The following is a 26,063-nucleotide window of genomic DNA, read 5'->3' on the forward strand; positions in this document are numbered from 1 at the left end:
GAAAATCACAATTCATAAGCCAGTTGGAAAAGTTCAAAGTGATACTCAGTCACCATTTGGAAAACACGTGTTACTACGCTATTCAACATTGAATACTGAAAGACGTGATTATTAAATAATTTCAACTTCATCAACAATTACCAACACATTTCCGTAAGTTTGAAAGCAACTACTTACTATTCTGTTAAATTATTACTCACACATCGATTGCACAATTAATCTATAATTCTGTTTTTCTATAATACAACATTATGGTACTTGCACAGTGATTTCACAAGAGCTATAATTTTCTTTTTCTATAATAATGTATTAGAGATGATGTAAAACACCATTTGAGCAGTAAATAAGGAAAATAGTTTAAATCATTATTACCTCGCTACCATAGTTAACATTGAATAGGCTACTTGAAAAATGAGACTATCTTCAACTATTAAAAATTATTATTCATCTCCTCTTCCACATAAATGAGTCGCACAACGGTTCCACAATTGAGCTATAACTCTCCTTTCCTATTATACAGTATTAGAGCACATGTAAAATGGTAGATAATAAGTGTATCAGGGCAACGCATATTGTTGAATTCAGCATTATTGGAGACACAAACTATCAAATTCTCTCCTAATTATCTAACTCTAGTGTTAAGATCTGAGAGTTCATATACTTCAGATGAGATTGAATTCTTTGAACTCGAAATTCGACCATTTAATTCGACTTAACATTTTCAACACAGTATAGTGAGAATCTGGGGAGGTCGAACCTGGAGCTGCAGGATTTCTTATATTGCTTTTCTATTATACAGTATTAGAGTGTGTAAGGAAACGGTTTAAGCAGGTGTGTGAGATAAATAGTTCACAGTATCATTGTTATACTGTTCCAGGATATCAGCTTATTCCACAAACATCAAATTCCGACTTTACCAATCAAAGCGAGCATCATCCCATCAGCAAAACCTACTATCAAAGAACATCACACGTCTGCAGAGAACAGCGGACTTTTGATCACTACATCAAGGGCTCATCTTACAGCAAACTTTGACTATACTAGACAAGGTATTGTCAAGGGATTCCCATCAAGAGCAAACACTCAACAGTAGAAAACACTAGACTGGTGAGATCTGATTATTATTTATTATAAAAGTATTATGGAATATACATTGGAAAAAACTACAGCTATTAATGGAAATGTTGTGAAATATAGATTCTCATTCAATGAAACCCAGTTGGATTTACAGTTGATTTTAACAACTTTGAAAGAAACAATATTCAACATTTTAATCAATGATTCAGTCATTTTTGATGGTAACATACGTTGGTTTATTGCTGTAAAAGTCCATCTGATAAAAATAGCACCTCTACCACCGACATTGGATGGTCGAGAACAGACTATGAATGTGGAGACAATTGCAACATTTCATAGCGCATCTTATAATATTATTAATATAAATCAAAATACCGATGAATTGACACATCAATTCAACTTAGCATCTAGTAAGTTGAATACTGGTTTAGAGCGATTTGTTTCTCATGGTTCTGGTTGAGTGGTGAATCGTATTTTGAATTCAGATGTTAATTTTATAAAATATAATCCCATTTATGGCGATGATTCAACATACATAGGAACACCGCCAGAACTTGTCAACAAGAAAGTTCTGATAAACATTAAAAATAATGATTCATATTGTTTTCTTTGGAGCATCTTGGCTTATTTTCATTATAGACGTAACAATTTGAATGTTCAATATTTGAAACAATTTAAAAGCGAACTTAGAATTGATTCTATAAGATTTCCAATTTCTTCACACGATATTTTGAAATTTGAAGGATTAAGCCCAAACATAAGCATTACTGTCATCGCCTATGACAGCGCCCGTAAGAAATTTTTCCCATACCGAGTGACTACACAAAGAGACAGAGAGTATAATATACATTTGCTTCTGTTATTTAGAGAATGTTACCCAAACCGTTCGCATTACATTCTTATAAACACAAGTCAAAATAGAAACAGGCTTAGCCGTCTTTTATGTCATTTAACAAATGGTAAGAAATTGTTCATGTATGTCCTTTTTGTTTCCACCGGTTTACATGAGGTAAGGGTGAGGACTTTTGATATGTTAATCCTCTTACTATCCTTGAAAGAGCTGTAGAGTTGAAAATTGTGTTCCAAATTTTTCTCTCCATACCTTTATTTGAGCATTCGTTGCCTGCACTTATTCCTCAATATTTATATTTGTCAAATATTTGTTTAAATGTCATTTTTAACTTGAAAAGCTGATAAACATTGGTCAAATTTTCAAGTAAACAATTATTAGATGGGATACCTGTTAGTGGGAGGGGCGGCGTTTGCTGATTTCGCCCAGGGCGGCAAAGTCCCTAGGGCCGTGCCTGGATGGACCTCATAAATTCAATGAAAACCGGTTACCTTCTGTAGGAAATTTTTATAACAGTCTAACTGAGAAAGCTTTAGATGAAGTTGATTATAAACATGCTCATGAGGTTTGGAGGGTTTGTTCTATGAAAACTTTTGGTGATTATCATGACAATTATCTTTTGAGAGACATCCTCTGCTTATCAGATATATTTGAAGATTTAAGATCTATCTTCTATAAAAGCTATGGTCTTGATGTAGCTCAATTTTTATCATTAGCTCATTACTCATTTCAGGCTATGCTATATAAAACTAAAGTTAAATTAGAATTATTAACTGATCCATGTATGCACCTTCTCTTTGGATCATCAATATGAGGTTGTTTATCTGTGATTCCAAACAGATATGTGGAAGCCAATAACCCCTACATGAATAATGAATATGATAGTGGAAAACCTACATCCTATTGTTTCTACCTCGATGCGAACAGCTTGAACGGGGCTTGTATGACTAAATATCTACCATTTGGTGGCTTTAGGTGGTTGACGGAGACAGAAATATCTTCCTTCAATGTATTCAACATTCCAGATGACGCTCAAACGGGTTATGTCCTAGAAGTAGATCTGAATTATCCCTCTCATCTTCACGATAAACACAACAATTACCCTCTCGCCCCAATAAAAGGTTTACCACCTGTAGAGCTATTCTCCAAATATCAAAGAACTAACAATCAATGCACACAAAGAGTGTCAACCAAGCTTTTATCCACACTCGATTGTAGAAGGAATTATGTATTACATTACCGAAATTTGAAACTATATTTGACACTGGGAATGGAATTAACAAAAATTCATCATATTATCGCTTTTAGTCAATCTGCTTGGTTGAAAGAATATATAGACCTCAACACAAAACATCGTCAGGAGAGTAAAAATGCATTCAAATCAACACAGTCAAGAATCTTACAAACTCGATTTATGGAAAACTTATTGAACATGTTGGAAATAGATTGAATATGAGATTGATTACTGATGAGAAGCAATTAGAAAGAGTATTATCACATCTAAATGTGAAGCGGTGAATATGTTTAATGCAAATGTGATTGGAGTGGAGTTGAAAAAGTATGATATTGTATTGAACCGACCAATTTATTGCTGGTTTACAGTTCTAGATTTGAGCAAACTAGTTATGTATGACTTTCATTATAATAAGATTCTCCAAATGTATGATTACCAAAGGGTGAAAATACTCATGTCTGACACAGATTCTTTTCTCTATCACATAGAAACAGATGATTTTTATGAGGATATGTAAAATAATGCACATCTATTTGATACGAGTGGATACCCTCCCACTCACAAATGTTATAGTTTGACCAATTACAGGAAACTCGGTGTCATGAAGGATGAAATGTGTTTGCTAATAACAAAATTCTCAGGTTCAAGACCGAAGCTTTATTTTTTCTAATATATTAATAAATCAAATGAAATTGCTAATAAGAATATAGCTACATACAAACAAAGCTGCATAAGCCTTTGATGTGACTTTACTGCGCCGCCCTTGATGAATAGTGAATGGTCCTGCATAATCAACTCCCACATTGAGAAATGGTTTGGATGGACTGACTCGATGCTTGGGCAGTTGGCCCATCAGTTGTTCAGTTTTCTTTGTGTTGAACCTGTAGCATGTCAAACATTGATGTAGTAAGTTTCATATTACCGATTTCCCATTCATAATCCAGAATTTTTGTCTCAGTGAAGAATGAACTAGCTGGCTGCCTCCATGTAATAGACGTTTGTGCTCATGATACACTATTAACTGAGTTAAGTGTGCCTTTGCTGGTAGAATGATCTGATGTTTTGTGTTGTAATCCAATGCAGATTGTTGTAATCTTCCGCCCACCCTGAGACTTGTCAACAAATGGTAGCAAGCTCTTGAGTGAACTTCCCTTTGATAATACTCCAGATCCCTTTAAACTCAATATTTCTTCATTCAAGTAGATTTATTGCATTTGTCTCACACATTTGATCAGGGCACTTTCTAATTCTGCTGGCGTTAATACATCAACTCTTTTTTCGTTTGAATTTCTGCCATTGTTGACGAATCTTAAAACATAAGCCATAATATGCAATGTCTTTGTCAAGGATTGAAATTCCGCTGAAAACTCCTCTTCAATGCGTCCAACACTAGCCAACACTTCAGGGTCTCTCATTTCCATAACTGTGCTCGAGTTTGTGATTGGCAGAGGCCAATTCTCCTCAGTCTGTTTCAACCAGACCGGACCCTCCCACCACAAATTGTTAGTTTGTAAAGTTTGTGCTGAATTTCCTCTTGAAATTGCATCAGCAGGATTCTCCTTTGATGAAATATGTTGTCAGGTGTATTGATTTGTAAGCTCTTGTATCTTTGGCACACGGTTTGCTATGAATGTTTTCCATTTTGAAGGGTTTGCTGATAACCAGGCCAAAACTACAGTAGAGTCTGTCCACAATAGTATTTTATCAACATCAAAACGTAGTGCTAATAAAATTTTCTTCACTAACTTGCTCAGAATGAGTGCTCCACACAGCTCCAATCTGGGAAGAGGAATCTGTTGGACTGGAGCCACTTTAGACTTTGAAGATAGGAGTCGTATGCAAGTTGATCCATTTACATCAACAGTTCTCAAATAAACACAAGCTCCATATGCTTTCTCTGATGCGTCTGAAAATCCTTGAGTTTGTACATTGATGATTGAGCCTGATGCCTTCACAAACCTTGATACTGTAATAAGTCTCAATTTTGGAATTTCTTGAATAATATCATGCCATGCTTCATGTAATTTAGGAGGAAGTTTGTCATCCCATTTTAAGTCATATTTCCACAGATCTTGCATGAAAATTTTGCACATGACAATAAATGGTCCCAGGATATCAAGCACATCATAAATTGATGCAATTGTTGATAAGACCATTCGTTTTGTGTAATTTGTTCTGGATAAATCGATGTTGATATCAAAATTGAGAATATCCCTCTCATGATTCCAGATTAAACCCAAAGTTTTGATAGATTCAGCTTCTTCAAGTTTGATTGACAAGTTTTGTTCTCTTTTCTCCTTGGGAACATTTTCTAGCAGTTGTTTGTCACTTGCACACCTCTTGTGTAGCATGAATATAGGATATCTGCTACCTCCCTTTGTAGTGCTTTCACTGTATCAAGGTCATCTCCACCAGTCAATAGGTCATCCACATAAAAATCATTTTTTATTACATGTGCTGCATGTGGATATTCTTGCTTGTTCTCCTCAGCCAATTCAGCTAAGCAGCGAGTACTAAGGAAGGCTGCTGGTGCTGTTCCATAAGTCAATGTTGTCAACTGGTAGTGCTTGATGTCCTGATGAGGATTGTCTCGCCAGAGAATTGTTTAAAGATGGTAGTCATCTAGATGCACTTTTATCATTCTGTACATCTTTGTGATATCACTAGTCATTACATATAGATGAGTACGAAAACGAAGAATTATGGATGATATATCTTGTTGAATAGTTGGACCAGTCATCAAAATATAATTTAGATATACCCAATTGCTCACTTTTGCTGAAGCATCAAATACGACACGATACTTGGTTGTACTACTGCTTTCCTTGATAACAACATTTCGAGGTAGGTAATGAGCTTTCTCTTGATGCTTCTTCCCAATGAGATCTTTACATTGGATGACTCTCATGTGTCCAAGGTCTTCATACTCATGCATGAACTTTACATAATTTTCTCTTAGAATTTCATTATTGCTCAGTTTCTTCTCCATCTTGAGAAATCTATCCTCTGCATTCATTATTGAATCTCCCAAAGCCCTATGGTTGGCACGCCGTGGTAGTCTTACAACAAAATGCCCATCATCATTTCTTTTGGTAGTCTTAGAGAAGAATTCCTCACAATATTCATCTTCCTTTGATCTGCATTGTGGCTCATCATATTGCTCCATCTCCCAAAATTTCTGTAGTTGCTTTTGCACATCAGTTGCACTTGACACTAAGAGACTTTTGACATGATTGTCTGCATGATTTTCATTGGAGTCTTCTGTCAGCTTTCCGGAGATGAACCATCCTAATATGCTCTCAATCACTTTAGGGTAGTCAGGACCACGATCAAAACGTCCTTGGAACAAAATTTCAAACCCTTAGAAACCATCTTTGCATTTCAAATAATGTTTAACGTGATGATGAACACTAATCAAAGATACGTTAAGATGCGAGTCGTATTCACTCACACCGTTGACTGTAAAACTAATTACTCTAATACTGGAGAGGTTGAATAAATAATAACACTGTACACACGACTCGAGCTCTCGATTGACACTGACTTTATTAATAAATGCAAAGCACACAAGCACAAATAATGATACATGAAATCGCCTGTAGGCGGCGATAGCGGCTGAAGCATGAACAAATAATATCCAAAATTTCTATTCAGTAACCTTCACCGATGTTAACAGAACATACTCTCAAAGTTCCATCCTGATCTGTTTAGTAGTTCTTCAATCCTTGGGAGACACAAAAATACACATTTATTTCGATATAAATACTCGTATAGATTGCGGGAATATCAAAATTGGGATATTCTATGGATGTCTCTAGCAGTACTTTCAATGAGAAATTGCAAGAGAGACAATTATAGTATTGAACTAATGAAATTCTCTTCTCGGAAGATTCGGCCTTTTGGGTACGATCTAATAGGAATTCTTTCTCATGTTGAACTTCTGGATGTGAAATGTCTCTCAAAGCATTTTTTAATCGTTTCTCTATAACGGAGACGACAAGACGTCAATTGTCATTGTTTTTCCGGTATGTGACTGAAAACGTCTGAAAATGAAAAAAAAAGATAATTATAGTGATGAAGAGGACTGTGGAATGAATTCTATTCAGGGATTGAGTATGAACTGAAAGTACTAAACTTTCCAACAAAAACAAGTCCTTCATTTTATTTCGAATCTTGTTTATTCAATTCAACTCAATGGAGATGAATAATGACTCGAAGTCAATGAGTTATGAAAATATTCTTGTGAAATATAATGTACTGTAATTCGAATTCGGTATACTCCTCGGTTGAGCATACATTCACTTTTGGTATTTGAAATTTCGAATATAAACAATATTACATTTTCAAATTTATCAATGCTAGATGCTCTGTAAAGAAGAGCTGGAGTGGTACCTGAAGTGATCATGAAGATATGCATGTATACACATGAAGATATTTATGTATTATAATATTTTACTCTGAGTTCAAACAGCAGCTTATCTATCTCCGTTCTAAGAAGATAGAAGTAGGATGGTGCATAATATGGACGTTAGCAACGTCTTAGTTGAAATAAAAGATGATCAGCTTGTGATTCAAACTTGGAATCTAACGCGCTATAATGCACAAATATTCAAGCAAAGCTACATAAATAATAATCTCAGATTAGCGTCAAACTTGTATGTGCATATTTATATATATTACCCTGAGAACAGTAATCAAAAACAACTTACTTAGCCAAGCACGCTTTGGGAAGCGAAAAGAATAATTAAATCAGCTACTGAAATCTTTTTTGTTGGTGCTATTGGTTATTTTCTGTGGTTAGTTTCTGTGCTATTTACTTGTTATTTTCTGTTGTTGTTCGTTGGGCTACAAGAGCTTGGCTATGCTTGGCTGAGAGAGCTCTTGAGATTCTCTCTTCAATACAGCTGCAAGTCCCTATATGAAGTTCATTTCACATATTTGAATTTAGTTCAATGAGAACAATGATTTTCTCATAGAAATCAATTCAAAGATGGAAATAGTTCACAGAAGTCTCCATGGAAATAGTTAACAGAATGAAATGAGAATTGAATGAAATGAAAAATGTCTATATCAGATTGATTAGAAAAGAATCGTTTGGATGTGTTACTTTGGACCAAATTTGGATAGTAGTTGGGAATATAGTTATACTTTTGTTTAATTTCATTGTGACAGATATTCCAATCTCAAACTGCCAGCTATCCATATTCGGTTTGGAATTATTATACTGCGAAACCGGCCCTTAGGGAAAGTTATCATTAAGCAACTAATGAGCAAGTTTAGCAAAGCACAAAAGCCTGTATGCTGTTTGTTGGCAGCTTGGTAATATTCCTTCTACATTCTTAGAGCCTCTCCACGTGTAAGGCCGGCCACCCTGCTCTACATTCACTTCAAACTGACAGCATTGGTTGAATGAGAAGCGTTGGTGGTATAGTCATGTGGATTTGTGACGGTATGGAGTGAATCTGTGTAGAGTCGAATAACGTGTAGTGCCTGTTGAAGAGCCCTATTGTGGCACAGTGCTAGGCTCACTGCTCACTGCTACTGGTGATTACCCTTCTCGGCTAATGAGCCGGCCAGCCTGCGTTTTTATACTTTCTGTTTGAACAGTTTGTATGTGTGTTGTCTTGTTGGAGTTAGTCACCGCTAATGCATGCTATAACGTTCGTTTTTCAGCATTCATTTAAACTGGATGTTCATGTATACATAACTACTCCTGCATTCGCAATAAAACTAATTTCAAGATGTTATACTGTTCTTGGAATGGAAATTATTTTTTATTATGATACATGTTGATATATATATTATGATATATTGATATATGTTGCCATTCATCTCAAGTCTTGAAACCGATTCAATTGAAATATGGAATAGAATTGGAAACTTCTCTTCTTCCCAATTTTGATAAGCTGTCTGAACAAAAGTGATGTTAATGGAATTCTTCATTATTAACCAAAAACTTCAATAAAATAGGAAAAATGCAGTTCCATATATATTATTCCTCAATTTTCAAATCAATAGTCTCTTCATAGATACAAAAATTGGGTAATGTTCGTTTGCACATGTTAACTATCTTGTTACAAACGTTATCATATTGAATATTGTGTGCTGTCTTGAAATTATTCTTGGCTAAAGGGGGAGTTTACATCCCCTGTAATTGAATACTCCTCCATGATTACTTTGGCCGTTAGTTATATATGTTGGAGACAGGCTTTATTGATACATTGGTAACTTTTCAGGAATTCACTTTGTAGAGCAAGAATAGACTTATAAATTTACAAGTTCTAAATACAACGGACAATATTATCAATTCAAGGAGAGGTTATTCCAACTTCTCAATAAATAGTGAATAGGAATAAATAAATAATATTCTCCACAATTTAACTTTAAAAACCATGGACTATAATGTTGTGATGAATAGTAGATAATAATTTAACATTCCCAATACTAATCTACGATTCAACTTTGAAAATCATCGACTATAATGTCATGAAATTACAAATCGACAAGTTGAAATTTTATAGGATTGTAAACGGAGGGAGTGTTTCTACGTTTTTTTCATGATAATCACGATTTACTGTTTCACTCTTATTTCCATTGTTCTCATTCTTCAGTCCAAGGAGTATTTCTTCTCACTTCAACTGTAACTTTCTCTCTCAAGCACACACAAACACACACACACACACACACACACACACACACACACACACACACACACACACACACATACACATGTTCTGATTTCTTATCTCTCTATTACACAGTATATGGATTCTCTCTCCCATCAAATCAACTATTTCACTCTATCAGGTGTAACAGAATTATTCTTGTTTCAAAAATTATCTTGTTTTTCGGTTAATTCTTTGAAAAACATCCTTATCTAGGAGGTTTGAAGAATACTGTCGAATGAGAGTTTCTTTCTCCCATTAGATTTTCTCACTTACTCCCATTCTGTTAACATGGAGCTCGCTCAGTTTCTGTCCTTGTCGCTGCAATTTCTTTCTTGTTCTTCTTCCTGATTAACGGTCGAATAACAATTTTTGGTAGAAAACAGCTAGTTCAAGTCGAGCTCCCGGTGAGAAAGGATGTAACTCCCGCTTCTTATTTTTTTTCATGTTTAACTGTAAATTCTGTACTTATTTTGTTCACTAAGTAATGTGAAGTTTTCTATTAATACAAAACCGGTAGTAACTCCATAGTTCACAGTAGCCCTCAAATTTATAATTTAAAATGCCGGTATTCAAATATTACATCAGATTGTTTTAATGCGTGCAAAAACCCGCTATTAAAGGTAATTACTATATATAATAATTCATTGTATTTCTTTTCTATTAATTTTGTGGAAACAAATAAGTTATCATATGAATCTTGAATTTATAAAATTATATATATTGGTTCTTACCCATATCTGAAGAAAGTATCTCCTTAATTTGTTATATTTCTCTGCTCTGGTAGTAATTCTGTTTCGAAGTAAATTTGTCTAAATTTCAAATAATAAGAAAGTAATAGACTTCTTGTTTCTAAAATTCTTGAGTAAATTTTTATTTGAAAAATTTAAATAATTCTTTCTATTGTATTAAATTTTGTTAAAACTTAATTTTCTACTGTTTATTAAATATTGTATAAGTTATAGTATGTATAGGATTTACAAAATGGTTTTTCCTTTATATCCCAAACAGCGGTCAATGTCTATGCTCGAAGTCTATGCTCGATGTCTATGCTGGATGTCCATGCCCGAAGTCCATGATTGAAGCCAGGTCCCATATTCCACGTTCCATGGTGAGGCTGCAAGTCTACATTCGGTGAACCAGACCGATGATTACGAATCCAGGACGTCCAGTCTAATTATTCTGGTACGAGGACTGGTCCAGACGAATCTGGGAAGATTCCACCGGAGTTCGTAATTGTACAAACCCGCCACACCACAAGATTCGCCATCTTCAAATAATATCGACGTATAAGGATATCAGCCAAACTTCGTAACATCGCCCATATGGATAAAGTGTAAACAGTGCTCGCGAAAAGTAAAATATTGCAAAAGTGTTCATCGATTAAAAGGGTTTTGGGGCGCCCCTCCTCAACATATAAGGTATTTATCTGAATCACTATGTATTGAGATCAAAATGTAATCTGTTTATTTTATATTCATAATTTGTTGCACCGTTTAATCTGTTTTCAATATTTAATTAGATGCTTCTTTTAACTATCGATAACTGTACAATTGATTTGATTCTATATTTAAATTTGTCCAATTTTGTTTATCTTCAAAATTAAATTTAACACACATGCTTACTACCGAATATATCGTTTTTATTACAATACCACCCATTTGCAATGTTTAGGGGCTGTAGACTGCTGTCAAATTAATTAAGTATACGTTAATTGATTTATTCCGGTCTTTCTTACTTTGTGTTGATGGAATTGGTTCCTAAATCTGTCGGTTTGAATCCAGTTTCATTAGCATACAGTGGAAGGATTGAATAAAACAAAATAAAAACGTTTCACAGGTCAGTTTACATACTGTGAAAGAGAAATGAGTTTCTCCTCTTCATGTTGAAATTAATATGTTATAGATAATAGCAATTATTTACAGTTATGTTAGTATAGCCAACCCTGTAGCCTCCCAGCCGGGGCGAAGCAGCGAGCGCGAAGCGCGAGTAATATAACTTATACATAGAATAAAAAAATCTACACTCTCAATGTTGCCAGCTTTTTCAGTCACCGGAGACCTCATATAACAAATTTCTATCCCATTGTTCTTGATCTTGAATCAAATTTCACTGTGAAATATTCTCAAGCTCAACAATTGATTACTGATTTCTATCTTCAAAAAATATTCAACTACAAAATTATTTTAATGCAAATTTTCAGTTTTCAAAACTTCTTTCATAATATAGACTAACACCTTTTATCTCAAAATATTTCATGTTCCACACTTACAAAGTTATGTTATCACAATAAAATTTCATATAGTACTTTATGTTCCTGCTCGTGTTGCTAAGAAATTATTCATTTTGAAACAGGCTGTTTTCTCTATACTTATTATCAATACTTAAAACTACTGATTAATCTGGCATTTGAATGTTGATCATTTTTGCAGACAAACCCCACACACATGACACCATTAAACTGGTTGAGGTGAGTAGATGTAAGTGGGCGGTTCTGGCTCCTCCGACTGGGAGCAGGCATGTTCAGAAATGTCTGGTCACCCCTTATCTAACCTAACCTAACCTATATAAATTTTTAATTTTTGATCCTTATCATGTCATGACACATCTTATCCAATCTCTATGATAAGATAATAATATTTTTTAAATAATTTTCCCTTTTATCAATTTTGCATGTCAATAGATATTTAAGGCAGTGAATTCAAATAGGAGATTAGTCTTATGGCTGATAACAAGTTAAGCTCCATGGGCCTGGTACTTCCTTTGTAAGGATGATCAAAGACCATTGAATATAATTTTTGAGTTTGAAATTGGTTTGGAACCCGCCTAAAGGTCCACTCACCTGATATCATCATTACCTGTGCACAAGCCTGGATATCAATCATCATCTCCAGCAAAAAATGTCTCAAGAAGGTGAGACTCTGCTAACCATTTCAAATAGATTAATGATAATGATGAAACTATGTCTATTTTTAATAATATAGCAATATGATGGAAAAATTATCTTACCTCTCAACTTTATAGGTATGTACTATACCAAATGGGATAAGATATTTTGTTCAATACCACTTTTTTATAATAGTGTCACAATATGTTTATGTTTATAATGATTAATTCAATATATTATGTTCTATTTTGAATGTTCACTATGTGTGTATAGAGTAAGTAAGGTGAAATAATCAACACATTCACTTACTATAGTATAAGAGTATGTTCTATTGACACATGAATATCTCAAATAAATTTCAAAAACAGACTACTAATTTAAGTCAATTTAATAAGTATTTCTTTAAAAAATGAATGAAACAGCTTAGATAAATCAAATGTCATGCTTTCTTCCATGTAGTAATCCCAGATAGACCAATGATACTTCATTTAATGATATTCAAGTGTTTTTACAATCTAAATAGTGTGTTTGTCTTTTCGGTCTCAAAATTTTATAGTTTTTTCAAAGTTTGGAATTTTCTATTAATTGTGATTGATTTAATTTAATTTAGAAGTATTTTTTAATTCAAAAATGATTTTTGTGTGTTTTGTATTGTAAATTGAGTGTGTAATTGATGAATGTTAAGTGACACATAATAGCTACATCATATCTAGCTACATTTGGACTGTTGTATAAATTAGAATTGGAACCGTTTTGGGCTTATAAGCCTGTGGTACTTTTCTGTAAGTGTGTAATTCTGAATGAGTAAATAAATAGATAAATAAATTTTCATCACAACTATTGTAATTGTTAATGAATGTACTGGATAAATTGAATCTTGATGGTAAATAAATTCATTCAAAAAAATTGATAATCTACACACCTATTGCTTCTATCATAGGATAAGTAATGATAAAATGTGTTCATTGAATAATGTCATGGATTTGGTAGGCTGGTTTTATCACAGAAATTGAATTATATTTTTTTTACTCATGTTCATTGTATAGGAGGAATTTTATGTTTTATTTTTTTATTGTTAGCTCATCAGCCATGGAACATCTCATATTCAAATTTACCACCTTAAACATCTATTGACATGCAAAATTGATAAAAGAGGAAATTATTTTAAAAAATATCATTATCTTATCATAGAGATTAGATAAAACATGATAGGGATTGAAAATTAGAAATGTATATAGGTTAGGTTAGGATAGGTTAGATAAGAGGTGGCCAGGCATGTCTGAACATGCCTTCACATTCTCAGAGGGTGCAGAACCATCTTCTCCTATCTGCTGAAGTTTTCTTATAAACCTCTTCATCTCAATCCGTTTATAAAAAAATGTAGCTGAGAATCCCTTTATACCATCTTTCAAAATATGGATCTTATATGTGGAATATATGAGAAACTAGCTGGCCCGGCAAACTTCGTACCACCAAATAGTTAATGGTTCTCAAAACAAACTTTAGCTGGATGCACACCTGAGGATTCAAGATGCAGCATTTTGCATCCAGATGCTTATTGGTTTGAATGGAAGAACTCACACACACTGAATCAGGCATGACATGGAACGGTGTGATAAGTCAATCTCAATAAGAACAGAACTTTGTATCACCAAGCCGTGCTTCCTCAGGTGTGCTTAGCCTTAGCTTAATATGATGCACTATATTTTCATGAGAATTATCGAACGATCAGTATTTACATTTATGGACTTCTCATGTGCTCAGTTGTGCAGCAGTTTGTATTTTTGAATGCTGCTTGCCGGGAATTGAATGGTATATCTCCTTGCTGCTGATTTTTCCATGCATATTTAAAATTTACAGCATTTCGAGCTCAACGACCCAAGTTTGGACATTGTTTGTACTGCATCATGATCAAGAATTGAAATTTTGTGAATGAGTAGAGAGAGAATTAAAAAAAAAAACAGATCTACCGATGGCTGTTGGATGATGCAATAATTATAACAGCTGATTTTTATGTCTGTGTGTGGCCAGATCACAAAATAATATTCTCCCATAAGGATTACATGCAAACTTTGAAGGACTGTAGGGAAGAGTCCTGAAGTTGATTTATGAATTTGATAAACCTTGACCTGAACATAACGAACAAAACTAAGAGAAATCATCAAATTCGGTGCACACATAAAAAAGTTATTGAACATCAAAATTTGAGGCTTGATTTTTATTTATATGGATGCATGTGGTTCGATAGACATCTTTGCAGTCCATCCCACTGCCACCTATGTGTTTACATAATTTCAGTGAATATTATAGGAGAGAAGAAACTACCCCTCTGTTTAGAGGGGTAGTTTCTTCTCTCCTATAATATCCACTGAAATTATACTGCTATAAAATCTCTTTTCCAATCCTTGGTTGGTTAGGAGCTTTCTTTTTCTTTTATTCATTTATTTACAATGCAAATGACACTAATGTCATTTGATAAATAATTCTCATTGTTGTTGTTGATCTAACAATTTCTTCCAGGTTTCAGACTGGACAGACAACCAGTCCACTTTTTTCAACATATTTGACCCTCATTATTTGATGTAAATTGATTTTTTCAAATGAGAAGGTGTCATGTGATACATGGTTCTGATGAAGAATTCCAAGAGAAAAAATGGTGAAAACCGCCCATGATATATCAACCACTATATATTTTTTTGATGTAAAAGTTAACCAGCTGAAATCATGTGTCAGGGCATGTGATAGGTCCCAAATAGCCTCAGCTGATGTTATGAATGAATGAATGGAAAAACTGAAGTAATTGCATGCAATTAATTCTTCTGCTGACTAAATAATGATAAATCATAACAAAATGTTCTCCTACAGTTACCCGAAAAAGTGCTCATTCCCGCATCATTTATAGTATGCAAAATACCTTATTCGCACACCAGTGCGGGAATGTAGATTTGAGTGCGGCAAAGTACTTTGCTGCACTCCAAATTTGCAACATAACAACACAAAATAGTTAACATGCTCTATGATGGTAGAGTGCGGCAAAGTGAAAGAAATGTTGGTAAACCTTAATATGTTGCTGGCTGAAAATTTTTGTAAAACAGTGATTATTATTGCTAGATATTGGATAATGAACAGTAAATAAACAAAAAGTTTTGATAGTATTCAATATCAGTATTTTATTTCTATTCAAGTTATCATGAACGATTTTTTATGTGTGAGATGCCTATATTTTTAACTGGAATATATTGAAAACATTTCATTTTTATGATCAAGAAATCAAGTATTTTCATATCTTTATTTACTTGGAAACGATCATTTTCATGATCAAGGAACCAAGTATTTTTATATCTTTATTACTTTCGTGGTTAGGTTACTCGTGTCGTGTTGATGATACTAAAGCTGTGATTGTTATATTTTCAAAACAATAGTGTATCCATTAGGTTTGAAACATAATATTTACACTTCAAAAAAGTTATTCAGTTCTTCAACTCCTCGAAAAATCTCTACTCACATTTTCGTAGAACAACTATAATGAAGCCATTGATGTATTAGAAACAGAATAGGCTACAGAGTAGATGTTATTGAATACCGTAAACAAAAACACTGGATTTACATATAACTGTTTACTCAACAGTGACTTGAATAATTAAAGTTCAGCATTTCAGGTAAATGTAATGTCTATATAATATTATTTAATCACGTTTTAAATGATGCAGTATAACCTTAATTATATGTTTCATGCGGCTACTTGTCACTTGGCCAGAAAAACACAAAGGCCAAATTGACACGTTTACCAATGTATTTACAAGAAAAAACAAGCTGATACTATATTTTTACACTAATTGTGTTAATATATCATTCAGACTCAAACTTGAGGATATTTGGAACTGGAATAAATAGTACACATGAAAATTCCATAGAATGGTCAGGTTAGACTTAAGTCTGTCCTGAGGGCTGATCACTAGCCTAATCCTTAATCAGTCCTGGGCATATTAGCTTATTTATTCATTCACATTAATAGAAAAATTAAAACATAAGCTTACAGCTTCGATCGCATGAACAAATTAATCAATAAAACGAATTAATGGGCACCGTATGAGCAAAGTTTTGGTGCAAAACTTTTGTGTTTTCGGATAGGAGGATATTAAACTGTTAGTCATGGGTGAAGACCAATGTGACACAGCACACCTTTCTGGTCGCAGTGTAGAATACTCCTATTCTGCAAGATCAAAAGACAATTGTTATTATGGTGTTACACTAGGGTAGGCCAGAACAAAATACAAAAATGAGGACTCTAAATATCCTACCCGGAGTGGATAATGTTAGCCTGTATACAGAGGACTTTGAAATTCAGAAGGCATCCACAAGAATATATGTATTGAAGAATGAAATGATTTACAACTGTGACGACCAAAACAATATTCTGGGACTAGTGAATATTGAAATATAAAATTCAAAAAACCATTGGTGGCAGGCAAAGATTCATAGGTCACTAGACCAAAGATCCGAAGCCCGGAGGAACATCTAACAATATGTGAATTCTGACTCAGTTGGGTTGTAAATCCAACCGAAAAATTGAGTGGACTGTATTGTGTTTGAGATGAAGAAAAATAAAACGAGTTTCCTAACTAGATGTTCTAGGTCAAGACACTGCCAGTATTCACACAATGTTACACTATGAAAATTACACCTCTGGTGAATGATGTAATGTAAGTTTGTAGAAGAAAATAAAAGATTGAAATTGAAATTGTATTGTTCATTGATGTAAACCTTGACCTCTCCAATATGATGTAAGGAACTATGTGTACTAATGAAAAGATTTGAATTAGGCACACATTATTTATTGTGCTAACTTCTTCTATTGTGCTTATGCTAACATTGCAAGAGTACTATGAGAACTCAATTGGTTCTGCCAAGATCAATGCCAAACTCGCAGCTTTTGAAAATCAACAAGAACAGAAGAAGCAACCGCCAGTGGTTTAAGCTGCACCTGTGCAACCACAACAGTTTTGACACACCAGATTGTTAGCACTTGTTTACCTGACATCCCCCTTCCACGTTTCGATGGAAGCTCTAATAATCGGTTAACTATCAAATCACCTTTACCAGCTTAGTTGTCAATAATCAGTCACTAACTTGATGACACTTTGGGATATCATTATCTCCGTCAAGTTCTTTCTGGGGAAGCCTCAACCGTATTTCAAATTCTACTGCTGGGAATTTCACTTTAGCTTGGGAATTATCAACCCAACGCTATGATAACTCTTCGCTTATTGCGGAAACACCCATTTCAGCTGTCCTCAATCCACCGAGACTCGACTGCCGCTCAGCTCAGTCTTGGCGTGCATTCATTGATGATACTAAACTAATATTGCTGCACTTGAAGCTCTTGCTTTGGACATCTCAGTACAAGACTTGATTTTAATTTGTCTACTTAACTGTTTCCTGCTCTGATAATTCCACAATCAGAGATTGGGAGAGATTCATTTCTACTATAGAAAAACTTTCCATTGACCATTTATGGAAGTCTCTCGAATCGCAACATAAGATTGTGCAAGCCTCATCACTTAATAATCAAAATAATTCTCAATCTATTGAATGTAACTCAGCATCCAATCAACCGAGCACTAGCAAACAAGTGACTAAATCCAAACCCACTAATTCTAATTTCAACACAACTAACAAACCTAATAATTCCAATAGGCCTACTTCTCGTCCTTTTTGTGGCAATGTCTCCCATAATGTTTTCAATTGCACATCATTCACAAAAATCCCAATTGCTGAACGAGTTAAAGCTGTCAGAAAGAAGAGCTGTCCCTGTTGGAATTGTCTTCACCCTTGGTTGAGATCACATACTTGTTCTGGAAGCTGTCAGACTTGCCATAAACCGCATCACACGCTTCTACATGGATCTCAGTTTGGTTTCAAACCGTCCAATCATGTTGTGGCATCGAACTATGCATGCAACCGAGTGCCGAACTCTCCTTCAAAACCCATCACGTTCAATTCTGTGGGTATAATAGTCATGCTATATCTCACAGCCAACCAGTCATTCCGACACTTTGCTTGACTCTCAAGCTGCGTACACATACGCGCTTCCAACTCGCACCGAGCACGCTCCACCCTCGTACCGCCCTCGTTCCTCCATCGAACCACAGCGCTCCGCCCCCGCACCCATCATGAACGTTAAGGAAGATGTTACATCTTCTTGCGTTCCCTGGTCGAATCACTGTTGCTTCCTGGTCGATCATCAATCACTCTGATGGAGTGACGTTCGGTTGCGGAGCAGAACGAAAGTCTGTACGCACCTTTACTTCACTTCGCCGCAACCAGCACTATCTGTGTGCTGTTCTCACAATGGTCAAAATGCGCGCACACAGCGCGTCACACAGCCGTGTGACACACAGCTGTCTACACTGTGTTTCTTGCAGTCAGAGCCCAGCAATCACTGTAACTCTGCCCCCTCTCACACTTATCAACATTGTCTTCTTCTGAATCCTGCAAGCAAGCAGTCAGTAATGCTCATAGTGCTCCTCAAATCAATATATTTGAGAATCATCAGTTGTGTGTTATGCCTACAGTGCAACTCATTGTCGTTGATGTCCATGGTCAGACTGTTTACCAAGATTAAAAATAAATTTGGAGACACATTAGAGCTCGTTTCACTTTCATTGTATGTTATAAAATTATTATTAATTTATTGTTATAACATATTAATATTCATTATCATGAAATATCATGGAACTTGAGTAGTTTTTTTTTAGTTTATGTATTTCCTATTGGACTGAATGCTTAAAAAAAGTATCAGAAAAGAAGAGAAATGATAATCATAACTTGATATTCCATTAGTCAATTGAAATCATAATATTGGGGACCAAGCTTCACTCTGGAGTACTAAAGCATAAAAAAATTATTACGAAAGAAGTAATCATAATAACATTCATACAGGAATGTTCTATATAATCACAGTAAATTCCCAGAGAAATGCAAAAATTTCCCTCAGAAAGCCCAGTTGCACAAAAGCCGGTTAAACTCTGATCCTGATTAACTTCACGTGAACCAATTTATAGAAGACCATTTAAAAAAGATGGATCTACTGGAATTAATCAGGATTGAGAATAACCCGGCTTTTTTGCAACCGGCACTAAGTACCTGATTGAATGATTACAAAAATTCAACAGCTGAGTCATAATTTTGCCTCAGTCCCACACACATGAACTCGCTCACTCAATTCTATCATCAACAGAAACGAAAATAAGTAAATAATGAATGAACCAATATTAACGAAAATAAGTTTCTCCTGCTGAATTTTTCTTCTCATGAGATCAGCTGGATGATCCCACACATGCACTCGTTCATCTCTTCCATTACGGTATTGACAGATGAAAAAATTTTCAGCTGTTTTCCCAAGGACGTATATATCCTTTTAATGTCCCTCAGCAAGTTATCTCAGGGTTGAGACCTAGTGCAATTGAATCTTCATAATTATCATAAACCTACTTTGTTCTTAATTTCGTGAGAATCGTTAGAGCTGTTTTCGAGATCCGGTCACATACAGATTTTTTTCAAAAAATTCTATTAGCTATTATATATATATATATATAATATATATATATATATATTATATATATATATAGATATATATATATATATATATATAATATATATAAACAAAAAAACATCTCACATATAAACAGAAATTGCTCGTTACAAAGTATAGGATAACAGGAGTTGCTCGTTTGATAGTATAGGATTAAATTTTCCAAATACAAATTGGCTACAAAATAATATGTATGTGATTACACAGTTCTTCAGCATTCATTGTTGAATTGTACAGGATAATTTTTCCAGTCCTTTCACTCAGCTATTAATGTAATTTTATAACATGGAAATTCAGTTGTAATAACAATGTATAGTTGTAATATACAAAATGGATAGCGTATTCTAATACTTATTCCTGAGTTATTGAAGTCAAACTTCAGCAAACTTTAGCAAATAAACTTTTGCAAATCAAACTTTGAAGTAGAGTGTGAACTAGGACGGTGGAGCGGCGCGGAGCAGAGAATTTCAGATCTGGAATTAAATACATGTCATCAAGTGTACCTCACGCGACATGGAGTGGCGCAAATCTCGAGAAGTTTCTGTACTTTTACGAGTCATTAAAAACAGAAATGCCTTTAAATTTCTATTTTCCAAAAATTCTATTAGCAATTGAATAAATGTAGTGTACTCATATAAGTGAGGATTTTAATCTTGGTAAACAGTTTTAAAATTAGCATTGCATCATTGTGATGATTATTATCATAAAATTAATAATGATATTTAATATTGATTGGCGTAGATGAATAGAAACATGGGTCTGATTTCTGATCACAAAGCTTCTTCCTTTAATTTACATGTGACATCTAATAAATTCCGTGTGACCCCTAACCAATGAGAACACCCAAAAAGGTTTTGGTAAGTCGGCGCCCATGGTTGCCAGGGTATAAAAGTGATTAATTCAGAATCATCATGTCAAAATGCATGTTAAACAGCTATTAGTTAAATAATAGTCCAGTTACGAGATAGTGAAAAAGGGTAGTTTTGAAAATTAATTCTGAAAATGCTACATTTTTTGGGTATTGATTCTGAATATTGGATATCTTTACAAAAGTTGACTCTAGAGAGAGAGTAAGAAAGATGAAGATATACTATACAATAGTGATAAAAAGTAATGAATATTTAGAAGATGATGACTGAAAACTTCATAATCTCTTCTTCTTCTTCTCTCTTTCTTATTCCTTTACTTCTTCTTTACATAGCATTCTCATTCTAACAGACACAGAGTAAATTCTATTAGCAATTGAATAAATGTAGTGTACTCATAGAACTGAGGATTTTAATCTTGGTAAACAGTTATTAAAATTAGCATTGCATCATGTTGATGATTATTATCATAAAATTAATAATGATATTTAATATTGATTGGCGTAGATGAATAGAACATGGGTCTGATTTCTGATCACAAAGCTTCTTCCTTTTCAATTTACAGTGACATCTAATAAATTCCGTGTGACCCCTAACCAATGAGAACACCCAAAAAGGTTTTGGTAAGTCGGCGCCCATGGTTGCCAGGGTATAAAAGTGATTAATTCAGAATCATCATGTCAAAATGCATGTTAAACAGCTATTAGTTAAATAATAGTCCAGTTACGAGATAGTGAAAAAGGGTAGTTTTGAAAATTAATTCTGAAAATGCTACATTTTTTGGGTATGATTCTGGAATATTGGATATCTTTACAAAAGTTGACTCTATGAGAGAGAGTAAGAAAGATGAAGATATACTATACAATAGTGATAAAAAGTAATGAATATTTAGAAGATGATGAACTGAAAACTTCATAATCTCTTCTTCTTCTTCTCTCTTTCTTATTCCTTTACTTCTTCTTTACATAGCATTCTCATTCTAACAGAACACAGAGTAAATTCTATTAGCAATTGAATAAATGTAGTGTACTCATAGAACTGAGGATTTTAATCTTGGTAAACAGTTATTAAAATTAGCATTGCATCATGTTGATGATGATTATTATCATAAAATTAATAATGATATTTAATATTGATTGGCGTAGATGAATAGAAACATGGGTCTGATTTCTGATCACAAAGCTTCTTCCTTTAATTTACATGTGACATCTAATAAATTCCGTGTGACCCCTAACCAATGAGAACACCCAAAAAGGTTTTGGTAAGTCGGCGCCATGGTTGCCAGGGTATAAAAGTGATTAATTCAGAATCATCATGTCAAAATGCATGTTAAACAGCTATTAGTAAATAATAGTCCAGTTACGAGATAGTGAAAAAGGGTAGTTTTGAAAATTAATTCTGAAAATGCTACATTTTTTGGGTATTGATTCTGGAATATTGGATATCTTTACAAAAGTTGACTCTATGAGAGAGAGTAAGAAAGATGAAGATATACTATACAATAGTGATAAAAAGTAATGAATATTTAGAAGATGATGAACTGAAAACTTCATAATCTCTTTCTTCTTCTCTCTTTCTTATTCCTTTACTTCTTCTTTACATAGCATTCTCATTCTAACAGAACACAGAGTAAAATAAATGATACAGTCATGATTCAGCTGTAAGTTCCCAATCATCAGGAGAATGTTGGGATGAAATGCAAAGAAAACAGAAGGCAGTTGAATAATATTATCATCACAATAGGTCTATAATTGCTATAATTGCTCCACATGTTAACAGGTGTCTGATGCCGAGTTGACTGTGTGTGTGCGTCTGTGTGGTGTGTGTGTGTGTGTGTGTGTGTGTGTGTGTGTGTGTGTGTGTGTGTGTGTGTGTGTGTGTGTGTGTGTGTGAAAGTGTCAGGGAGTGAGGGCCGAATACCTGGCAGTGAAGTGGGAGATAGAGTTGTTGTGAGGACGGAGTGCAGAAGGGGGGCGAGCGAGACTGGAGTAGGGTTCTGTGTGCTATCTACAATCTGGCAAAAAAACTACTCTATTATGTGTGACAGAAAGGTCCTATTCACTAGCCTTCTTGCTATATTTGTATTCTGTGGTCAAGCTTAGTTTATCTTTCCAAGCAATATTAGTCATTTATTTGGTTATCTTTGAAATCGATTCTACTCATGACATTATTCAAACGTATTGATGGTGTTAATCAACTGTAGTTCCAGAAAATTCACTCAATTATCAAATAATTATATTCAAATTCTATTCATTCAAATTAATTATTAATTATTCAATTCATTTACTTTCTGTTCAAATCATGTTTAATAGTAATTTATTTCAATACCCAACTTTGATTCATTTCTTCTTATCATTAATTGTTCATCAATTTTTATTGTCCAAGTTTGTTCCTTCACGAACTATTATTTGACAAATTGTTTTAGTGCACATTCAACTGCAGTACAGCTCATGTACTCTTGCAATGTTAGCATAAGCACAATAGAAGAAGTTAGCACAATAAATAATGTGTGCCTAATTCAAATCTTTTCATTAGTACACTTAGTTCCTTACATCATATTGGAGAGGTCAAGGTTTACATCAATGAACAATACAATTAATTTCAATCTTTTATTTTTCTTCTACAAACTTACATTCTCATCATTACCATCATTTTCATAGTGTAACATTGTGTGAATACTGGCAGTGTCTTGACCTAGAACGTCCAGTTAGGACACTCGATTTATTTTTCTTCATCTCAGACACAATACAGTCCACTCAATTTTTCGGTTGGATTTACAACCCAACTGAGTCAGAATTCACATATTGTTAGATGTTCCTCCGGGCTTCGGATCTTTGGTCCAGTGACCTATGAATCTTTGCCTGCCACCAATGGTTTTTTGAATTTTATATTTCATATTCACTAGTCCCAAAATATTTTTTTGGTCGTCACAGTTGAAATCATTTCATTCTTCAATACATATATTCTTGTGGATAACCTTCTGAATTTCAAAGTCCTCTGTATACAGGCTAAATTATCCACTCGGGTGGATATTTAGAGTCCTCATTTTTGTATTTTGTTCTGGCATACCCTAGTGTAACACCATATTAACAATTGTCTTTTGATCTTGCAGAATAGGAGTATTCTACACTGCGACCAGAAAGGTGTGCTGCTTCACATTGGTCCAGTCGTCATTGTCGAATTGGTCCAGTCGAGCGGAATTCCAGATGTCCAACAGCACCACTGAACAAACCTTGGTCGGCAATCAATGCCCAACGATTGCTGTGCATTGTCTTAGCGCCTAACTGGATTCTGTCTCCGACAAACGCTGTTGTAACTATGTACCAATCTTACTTTTGTGTTGTATGCAATTGTTTTTATTTTTTCATAAAGCAGTTTAATGTTAGGTAGGTCATCGGTAGGATTTTTTTCTACCGAAAACTTACCAAACTTTTATTACTTGTTATTACATTCAATTTTCCCAAGATACAATTTTCAATATTTTCAATTTCTAAGAATATTTGTTCAGATTCAGAATGCCCAATCAAAATGAATATTTGGCCACTGAGCCAGATGATGTTAAACCAATGGTTGAAAACAATTTCCATGTTAATACTTCTGATACTATTGACAACATCCAAATCATATTGAGGAGCATTATCAATTGCAGATATTGCTACCTTAGAAGCCTATCATGAGTTGTCTGCATTTAAGGAAGACATTGAAGATCTCCATAAAAATTAATTCAACTTACATCGAACAAGATGCTGATGGTTTCAATATTGACCTTGAATATTATCATATAATTAGGCATAAATTTGTGTCACTATCTGCCAAGATCAATGCCAAACTCGCAGCCTTTGAAAATCAACAAGAACAGCAGAAGCAACCGCCAGTGGTTAAAGCTGCACCTGTGCAACCACAACAGTTTTGACACACCAGATTGTTAGCACTTGTTTACCTGACATCCCCTTCCACGTTTCGATGGAAGCTTTAATAATCGGTTAACTATCAAATCACCTTTACCAGCTTTGTTGTCACTAATCAGTCACTAACTTGATGACACTTTGGGATATCATTATCTCCGTCAAGTTCTTTCTGGGAAGCCCTCAACCGTATTTCAATTCTCCTGCTGGGAATTTCACTTTAGCTTGGGAATTATCAACCCAACGCTATGATAACTCTTCGCTTAGGCGGAAACACTCATTTCAGCTGTCCTCAATCCACCGAGACTCGACTGCCGCTCAGCTCAGTCTTGACGTGCATTCATTGATAATACTAAACTAATATTGTTGCACTTGAAGCTTTGGACATCTCAGTACAAGACTGATTTAATTTGTCTACTTAACGTTTCCTGCTGATAATTCCACAATCAGAGATTGGGAGAGATTCATTTCTACTAGAGAAAAACTTTCATTGACCATTTATGGAAGTCTCTCGAATCGCAACATAAGTTGTGCAAGCCTCATCACTTAATCTCTATACTTATAAAAGGCTAAGCCCCGACAGACTGAAATCACACCACAGCCCAACTACTAAGCCTAAAAACTTGAAATTTTGCACGATGTTTATGGTAGCCTGAAAACATCCACTAAGAAAGGATTTTCAGAAATTGGCCCCCTGAGGGAGCTGAGGCCCCCCCAAAATTTTGTACTTTTTAACGCTCATTGCACAACAAAGTCATGAGAACTTTTGTGTTCAGCTAAAAAAAAAATTAGATCTATGCAGAAAAATTTCGATCAGGAGCACAGGGGGGTCCAGGAGAGGGCAATTTTCGAAAATTTAGATGTAAAATCACACTACAGCTCAACTGATTGGCCTACAGACTTGAAACTTTGCACAAATATTTTTCAACCTGCTAGACGCGCACTAAGAACGGATTTTGAGATATTTTGCCTTTGAGGGTTTCAA

At 34.5% G+C, this 26,063-nt stretch overlaps 1 protein-coding gene and 1 long non-coding RNA gene across 4 annotated transcripts in view; one reads left to right on the plus strand and one right to left on the minus strand.

Moving 5' to 3' along the window:
- On the plus strand, positions 1-24,644 carry LOC111056486. 2 transcript variants are annotated; one of them, XR_005570387.1, is made up of 3 exons: positions 1-153; positions 878-1,107; positions 24,286-24,644. It is a non-coding gene; the product is annotated as an uncharacterized LOC111056486 (long non-coding RNA). The 2 variants fall into 2 exon arrangements; XR_002606447.2 differs by lacking the exon at positions 24,286-24,644 and adding an exon at positions 10,838-11,366.
- The window catches only part of LOC111054906, a 544,055-nt gene that overhangs the window by 503,454 nt on the left and 14,538 nt on the right, over positions 1-26,063 (minus strand). The gene's annotated exons all lie outside the window — the stretch shown is intronic.

The sequence above is a fragment of the Nilaparvata lugens genome, chromosome 2 (genome assembly GCF_014356525.2).
Source record: "Nilaparvata lugens isolate BPH chromosome 2, ASM1435652v1, whole genome shotgun sequence".
NCBI classification, from domain to species: Eukaryota; Metazoa; Arthropoda; class Insecta; order Hemiptera; family Delphacidae; genus Nilaparvata; species Nilaparvata lugens.